The sequence below is a fragment of the Zerene cesonia genome, unplaced genomic scaffold (genome assembly GCF_012273895.1).
Source record: "Zerene cesonia ecotype Mississippi unplaced genomic scaffold, Zerene_cesonia_1.1 Zces_u003, whole genome shotgun sequence".
Taxonomy (NCBI): domain Eukaryota; kingdom Metazoa; phylum Arthropoda; class Insecta; order Lepidoptera; family Pieridae; genus Zerene; species Zerene cesonia.
The window spans coordinates 555,322-564,842 of NW_024045133.1; positions in this window are offsets into that span (position 1 = coordinate 555,322).

Consider the following 9,521-nt stretch of genomic DNA (forward strand, 5'->3'; position numbering starts at 1 on the left):
ACTTTTCTATGTCCTTTTCTTTTAAATTTTCAGCCAAATCGGTTAATCTTTTTTTGTGTTATAAATAGTGTAACTAACACCACTTTTCTTTTATATTTATAGATATTTAGAAATTAATTTGATAGTACTGCAAATTCAAACGCAATAACTAATATTATAAATGCAAAAGTTTATAAGGATGTGTGTGTATTTGTTGCTCTTTTACGCTAAAACTAGTGAACCGATTGCAATGATACGTAGACAGCTGGACAACTGATATAACATATAGGCAACTTTTTATCCCGATATTCCTACGGGATGCGAACTTACGCAGATGAAACTGCGCCCCGCGGTTTCATCTGCGTAACGATATAACTAAACAATTAATATGCTACGGTTACAAATAAAACAAACACAGTCACGGTTCGCAGCTAGTTTAAACCAATAGGGAGTTTAAAACGTTCCTAAATAAACAAACGGACTGAGCAAATATCCCAACATAAATATTTTTATCAATTGAAAATAATCGAATGCTTTTGTTGAGTGAGATTTTAGACAGTTACTTTAATAAATTTATAAAAAAAACATTACGGCATTTCGAAATAGAAGCTTTAGGGTAATCTCGCATTAACCGACTTCAAAAAAGGTCACTTGATAAAATAAAATCATTATAAATAAAAGGAATTCAATCAAAACATCATCATAAACCCGCACTTCTAAAATAATCCAACGGTACCATTGTATTAGCTACGATAACCTACACGTGCTACGCCGTAGCAGCCGCGTAGGCGTCGTAGCTCAGCGTAAACGCTTCTACAGGTATTATGTGTTTAATTTATAATTATTATTAATTCAAAATAACATACAATGAGTTTTCTCTGACATAGTTAATTCCCTTGCTTTGTTATAAACATTAAAGATATATTTACGTATTTCTTAATAATAAATTTAAGGAGTAAGTCGAAAGCGTCTGGTATGATTATTACATAAAGAAAACGATACATTTTGATTTATAGAGAAAGCCTAAAAACAGAAAGAAATAACTAAGAGAAATATTGACAATAAAATTGGAATGGGCATGTTAATAACAAATTTTTCAAACTGCTTTCTGAATCTCTCTTATACAACGCTATTACCATCAAAAACAAACTTAAACTTTTATTTATTCAATTAGACTTTATTTAGACCGCCTCCTCGGTACAGTGGTTAACACGTGATCGTAGAACCGAGGTAGAGGGGGTTCAAATCCCGGTGGGTACGGACAACAAAAACAATGTGTCCGACGGAAAGCTGATCCATAAAGAATATCGATCTGTGAAACAGATGTATATCATCTGACCCATACCCCACTGGGGGACACGGGACACACACACAGACTTTATTTAGAAGCACCTTTGAATCACCATAACATAGTTTTACCAATTACCACCGGTTTGAAAGCTGTGTCTACAGAGATTAGCCGACAAGACTCAGTAGTTGCTCTTTTTGATTCAAGTCAGTTGTACATTATATGTATCGTATATAGGATGCCAAAAAACCATCGTTATAAATGCGAAAGTCTGTCTAGACGTAACGGTATCAACTTAATCTAGGCTTGAACTTGGATTATTTAACAAAAAATATCGTAGTAGTTCGATAAAAACTAATAACGACATTGCTGGATGAAATTTCTGGTTTCATTTTTTTTTCGAATGATTAATTCTCATATATTTTCTTGTATTTGATTTTACGCAAGTATTAATATTTAGAAATTAAATGTAAAGTGTTCGAAACGTCGTGTTAAGTAATATAATGAATTAATCGCGTTTAAAATCCGTTAAGAAGTCTTTAATTTCTAACTCTCATAATATAGCTGTCACTTTTCCAGTTAAAATTTGTTCAGATATCGTATTCTATAAAACATCGCTTTGCTTTGAAACGGGCGCATTCGTACGGACTGTGCCTTGGTGTTTGTATAATGATAATTCAATATTTGCCTCCAACTACCCTCACTTTACTCATAGTCTTGTCTAATGATTTGTTATCACCTGACATCATACTTAAAACGGTGAAGGAAAATATTCTGAGGCAACCGACATGTCCGAGGTTCAAAAGTTCGACGACATGTGACATCTGCCAACCTGCACTTGGCCAGCGTGGTGGAACCCTCATAGGGGGCCTGTGTCCCAGCTGTGGGAATATAGGGCTGATGATGATCCTGATGATGACTACATCAATCAGGCAATTGTGTAGAATCGCAGTACATTCTTATTACGATCAAACTAATATTCAACACATTCCCCCTTCGATTCCTAACAATATAATATTAATTATCGATTGCTTTGCCATATTCGAATACCGATGGTTTTGCATACATACATATACCATTTAGGGATACACGGAAAACATATGATAGTTTTAATCAAGGAAATGCCGGAAACGGGAGTAATTTGAGGAAAACGGGATGTTTGTCTGTCAATTCACCTATTAAGAATCTTTAAAATCGATCCAGCAGTTCCTGATATTAGCGCATATAAACGTAACATTCAGCTTTATAATATTAGTAAGATTCAGAAGCGATGTCTTATAAATGTTCTCTTATCACGTTATATCTAGTGAAGGTTCAAGGAGGTCTTTAAGATGTGGGTATCGCTTCAGGCAATGTTAGTTTATGCGATTAACTTAATACGTTTTGGGTCAAAATGTGATACTTTACAGGTATGTACAGGTTCAGATAGCGATGTTTGTCTATTTCAATCGCCAGATGTTTTCCTAGGCGAATTATTTTCAAATTCGATCTTTTTCGGCGTGAAATAGTAGCATGCTGCTGTGTTTCGTTCGGCGAGTGGGAGCCGGAGACCCGTATCCTGTCCTTTTCCTAGTCTTTTCCTTTATTGCTCTCGTAAATCCTTTCTTTAAACCTTTCCAGTTTGAAGTCGGCAATCCATTTGTAGGCGTAAGGTCGATTGCAGACCTTACTTGAACCTTTCCAGTTTGAAACGGCAATCCACTTGTAGAGGCGTAAGGTCTGCAATCGACCCTTCAAATATTCGTGGGGGGTGGTAGTGCTAACCATCAGGCTACCCACCAGCTCCATTGCCGACTACGACAAAAAAAATAACAGAAAAACTTCTAGAACTGTAGCAATATAACCTCTGAATAAATTTTAGTGTGATTTTATACATGCAAAAACAATTTTTATTCATAATGCTTAGTTACTTATTATTTGCATTATTCATGTTTTAATGCAATATGTAAATAGAGTTATGCTAACTAGCTGCGACCCGCGGTTTTACCTGAGTAAGTATGTATCACATAGGAATATCGGGATAAAAAGTTGTCTATGTGTTATTCCAGTTGCCCACTTGTCTACGTACCAAATTTCATTGCAATCGGTTCAGTAGTTTTTGCGTGAAAGAGCAACAAACACACACACATCCTTACAAACTTTCGCATTTATAACATTACTCAAACTCAAACTGTATCTGTATCAAAATTCCATCCAAATTAATTTGTTTTAGACGTGAAGAAGAGGCAGACAGAGCTACGTTCGTTTTATAATACTAGGAAGGGTTCAATATATTAAATAAATATATAAATGTAACTATATCAATCTTTTAATGTATTTTTAAATATACAATTCTATCATATTTAATAAAGAACCTCCTTAAAAATTGTTAAAACCTAACAATCCACACATCTATTTGTTTATTAAAAAAAGTATCTTCTGTTATTAATTAGTTTTATTTAAACGTAAACATCCATTAGAATCGAAATGTTAATTTAATATACACTGCGTTTTCGTTGTCCATCAGGTTGTCTGGAAGAGATCGCTGCTTAAGCGATAAGACCGTCGGTTGTGCTCTTCATACTTTTGATTTTATTTATTTTTTTGTTTGTAAAGGTACACAATAAATAGCTTTTGATTTTATTTGATTGAAAATGATTTTATCCTACTAATATTATAAATGCGAAAGTTTGTAAGGATATGTGTGTTTTTTGCTCTTTCACGCAAAAGCTACTGAAGCGATTGCAATGAAATTTGCTACGTAGACAGCTGGACAAGTGGAATAAGATATGGGCAACTTTTATCCTGATATTCCTACGGGATACGGACTTATGCGAGTGAAACCGCGGGGCACAGCTACTGATATAATAACGCGTAGTTGCAATTGAGGAGGGTTCTCAAATCAACTGTAATTGTGAGTGAGTTATTGAATGAATCTTAGTATCTAGTTACGAATCTAGAAGTTCTATCTCCCCCCTCCCCCAGGAAAGTCAATGACCTTTTATAGGTATGGATTATTGTAATTTTTTTTAATATCTATCGTACTTATCACACTAATATTGTAAATGTGAAAGATTCTTTGTTTGGATGTTTGTGCGTCAATCACGTTGAAACTGCTGAACGGATTTTGATGTAATTTCGTATATAGACAGGGTATGAGCTGAATTGGGTGATAGGATACTTTTTATCCCGATTAAATGCTCCCTTGGGATAAAACAGGAATCTTGATATACGAGCGAAGCTTGGACGAGCGTCTAGTATAAACTACCTATTGTTTTACATGTTAACATATTAAATAACTGAACATAATTGGGTGGATTTTTTTTACAATTAGTAGGATAGAGCTTTGATAAAGGGCTTTAAGATAGCGTTTTGTCGCAATTTTATTGTGGGAGTCGAGCACGCTTCGGCACGAATTGGGCCAGCTCGCACCGGGGAAGTACGACACCCCCACAGAAAACCGGCGTGAAATAGTGGCATGCCACTGTGTTTCGTACGGTGAGTGGGGGAGGCGGTGGCCTATTTCCTTTTCCTCAACCGTCCCAGTCCATTCCTTCTTTCCTGTCATGAATCCGTTCCTTTTCCCTTACCCACTAAAAGCGGGCAGCGCATTCGCAGGGGCACAACCTTTGCGAATGTTCATGGGCGGTGGAGATCGTTTACCATCAGGCGAACCACCAGCTCAGTTGCCCGCTATGACATAAAAAAAAAAAAGTTACAGAACTTAAGTAAAAAATCATTACTGCTTCTTGCACCGTTGGTAAATAATTTATATGAATTATTGCGATTTAAGTGCTTTTAAAAGAAGTCAAGTTGAATGAATAAACGTCCGAGTTTTTGTTGAAAAATACGGCTTAAAGCTTTATAGCGATTTCTTCCACGCAACTTCAAACAGATATTATACGAATAAAAACCGAAATTAACTTCATTACTAAATAAAATATAATTTATATATATTATGACATAATAGTTAAGTGTTCTATTTAAAAGTGTGTGTATTTTTTATTTGTTTTCAATAAGTATATATTTTTCTTTGTTTATTTTTTTTCAAAGACTGTATACTTTTATTTACTTAAATTTTGAAGCTTTCTTTGTTATCCATTGTCCTACTTTCACACCAGCCACTGGCCTATTTTCATATGCAATAACATCAAAATTGATGCAGCGCGATCCACGAGCACCCTGCATTACTTCAAACTAGATTAACATCTATCAGCACAGAATTATCAAAAACGGTTCAACCGAAAATAACAATAACGCAATTTTCACGGATCATAACAGTCGCACAATCTCATAATGAATAATTTATTTATAAATTATTTATAACAACAATTAAAAACATCAACCTAACCTACACGCACGAAAAATTTCACCAAAACCGACACAGCGTTACGTGCCAACCAGCCGATCGAACGCAAAAACACAAACGGATGGAACAACCCAACAGCGTCCGCGACTCCTTTGTGAAACCACGCAGGCCCTCTACGCAGTACGAAACGGACTTCGCAAACGATATAGTAAGAAATAACCAGTGTAACTAACGCAAACAATACCAAAGGAAAACGCTACGTTTAACCGGGGGACAGAGATAAAACAAAACAGGCACCAGTTAAATTTGTATTTAAACATGGAAATATCACGCAAAATGGCGAAAGACTTACTCACTGTTATTCCTTCGCCCCGGGCGGTGCAGGTTCGAACAAAGAGACCGCCCCCCTCCCGCCCCGTATCCAGGGGGAGTGGAGACTAAAAAAAAGACCTAGGATATACTAACGGGCAACACTTATTACAACGGTTAACACAAAACGCGTATAAAAACCGTACAGCCACAATTGAAAATCGCAAAAAGATTTATATATTGTATTGGGATATCATAGTATTATTTTTTTCTTGTGCCCGACACAGCGCAGCGTACCACCTCGTATGAGCGCCCGCGACACACTGGGCCCGCTCTGCAGGTTTCAGGAAGGTTATATGCATTGATTAAGAGCAGCTGAACATGTATAGTTGTCCCTGTCTGACGCGTGCGCTCCGTCTCTTTCGCGCAGCGGTGGAGTCGCTAAAGCAACGAATTTTGGCTTGCTAAATGTACTGTGTTGCTCAAAGTTTTTTTATTTTCATTCACTGTTAGTTATTTAGGTGGTAGCTGTAGCACGCGGCGTTTCTCGCACGGTATCCGGGTTGAAAACAGCCTGTGTGCTAATCCAGACCATAATCTGTCTCTATATCAAATTTTATGCAGATAGGATAGGCTGTTTTCGCGTGAAAGAGTAACAAACATCGACCCATACTTATAAACTTTCGCGTTTATAAAATTAGTAGGATATGGCTCGAATGTGTCGTTATATTAATGAACATCTCAATCTCAAACGATTTTGAATTTAATTATAGCTACTTCTTATACTGATATTCGCACCGAATTACTAGTATTAAGTCTTAACGCTAAGGCAGCTATCTCTTCCAGACAAGTCAATAAGAAGCAGTAAGAATATATGAAACGCTCGTTCCGGCTTCGCCTGGATTCCTGTTTTATCCCAAGAGAGCATTTAATCACGATAAAAAGTATTCTATCACCCAAGTCAGCATATACCCTGTCTATATACCAAATTTTATCAAATACGATCAGTACTTTCAGCGTGATTGACGGACATACAAACAATCAAACTTTTACATTTATGGTGTTTCACACAAAAGTGTGATGGACATATAATTAATCTGGTTTTACTAGGCTTGTACAGTTTGATTCAATCAGTTTCTTTAAATGAAAAGAAATTATATAAAAATCTGCTCCATTCTGAATAAGCACTTTTATACGTACCGAAATAGAAGTATATATGTATTACTGAAAATATGAATTGTGAGAAATTGACTCTTTTCAACCGATTTCAAAGAAGGAGGATATCAATTCTATGTGTGTTTTGCATAACTTTTTACAGTGTCAACCGATTATGACGCTTTTTTATTTAAAAGCTAGTGTCTGTAGTGTGGTCCCAATTAATATTTAGTCCAGTCTAGCCCACAGATTCGTGGCGTGGTGAAAATAAATTTTCATTGTGGTACACCATCCTATTTTATCCCCTTAGCGGTAGGATATATCAAAATCCTTTCTAAGCGGATGCCTACGTCATAACATCTATCCGCATGACAAATTTCAGCCCGATCCGTCCAGTGGTTTGGGCTGTGCGTTGATAGATCACTATGTCAGTCAGTCACCTTTGAAGTATATATATTTAGACTAAGAAGAAAATTACACAAAATTCATGTTTTTAAGATGGATAATTTATAAATTGAATTGTATTGTCTGTTTGTATTCTATCTTTGTGTTTTTATATATATAGATTTAATTTTTAATAAAAAACTTTGAGAACCGCATGTAGGCTGACTGTAACACATTTTAATGGGCGCTCTGATCCCTACAGACGGTCTGGGCTAATTATGATGTGACTGTTGGATACATGTAGTTTTTTTATGAAATACATATTAATCGCTATGGTACTAAGTAAATACATATTATGTTGTTTTCTCATTAATTAGTTAGTTAGTTTTTAAAAATCGTTTAAATTGGTCGTTATTATTGAAAAATAAATTACTTTCCTTTTTTTGAGTTAATTAGAATCTTCTAATAACTATAATATAATAATATAATTAAGTGAAGTCCCGTGTCCCCCAGTGGGGTATGGGGCAGATGATATACATCTGTTTCCCTGATCGATTTCCTTTACGGACAAGTAGGTGATCAGCCTTCTGTGTCCTGCCAAGTCCCTACCGGGAATCGAACCCGGGACCCCTCGGTTCTACGCTTACGTGTTAACCGCTGTGCCAACGAGGCACTCAATAACACTACTCTATCGGATACCATGCAAGCAACGCCGCGGGCTCAAGCTGGTGTGAGTAAAAATGTTATAACATTATTAATTTTATGCATAATTATGAATATTAAAGGAAAGATGATATAAATTTTTATATGTTTAAAGTTTGTATGTAAAATACATTTTAATATATAACATATAAAATACATTTTAATATCAAATAACATATCTACACGTTAATTTTAGTAGTAATTTTCAAACATAAACTCAAACTCAAACATTTATTTATAAAATTTAACATTTATATAAGCACTAGCAGCGCCCCGCGGTTTCACCCGCGTAAGTCCGTATCCAGTAGGAATGTGGGGATAAAAAGTTGCTTATATGTTATTCCAGTTGTCTAGCGGTCTACGTACCAAATTTCATTACAATCGGTTCAGTAGTTTTTGCATGTAAGAGCAACAATACCACATACATCCTTATAAACTTTCGCATTTATAATATTAGTAGGATTTTTGAAATCTATAATTAAACAGATTTGGATGAAATGTGCTACAGACATACCAGCGTGGTGGGTTAAGACCTGAACCCTCATAGAAAGAAGAAGAAAGAATAGTGTTTTCTTGTGTTTCATTTTACGCGAGTATTATACATTTAGAAATTAAAGACTTTTTAACGGATTCTAAACGCGATTTATTCATTATATTATTAACCAGACATTTCGAACGCTTTACAGCGATCGTGGTCGCGGGAGACTCATGAATAAATCGCGTTTAAAATCCGTTAAAAAGTCAATTTCTAGAAGAAAGAATGTTTTTTAACACCTCAATCAAACTTTATACACTAATAATAAGGTGGACTTATAGCTAACTAGACACTCGCCCCGGCTCCGCCCGGATCCTGTTTTATTCCAAGGGAGTATTTAATCGGGATAATTGCATCTCTATAATACATCATCATCATCAGCCCATATAAGTTCCCACTGCGGGGACACGGGCCTGCTACGGGGCTACTGACTGATGCGTAGCGCATGCTGAGAAGCCTTTTTAGCACTGTCACCACATGTCATAAATGGGAAGGTTTGTTTGTTTATATGTTTGTCCGTTAATCACGCTGAAACTAGTGAACGGATTTTGTTGAAATTTAGTATATAGACAGGGACAAATCAGGAATAGACAGGCACTTTATCACTTGTAAATGTCCCAATTTCGAACGGGCAAGGTCACGGGCGGATGCTAGTCCTACTTCCTATCCTACTAATATTATAAATGCGAAATTTTGTAAGGATGTGTGTGTGTGTGTGTGTGTTTGTTGCTCTTTCACGCAAAAACTACTTAACCGATTGCAATGAAATTTGGTACATAGACAGTTGGACAACTGGAATAACATATAGGCAACTTTTTATCCCGATATTTCTAACGGACTGACGCGTGTGAAACCGTGGGGCGCAGCTAGTAAATAATATA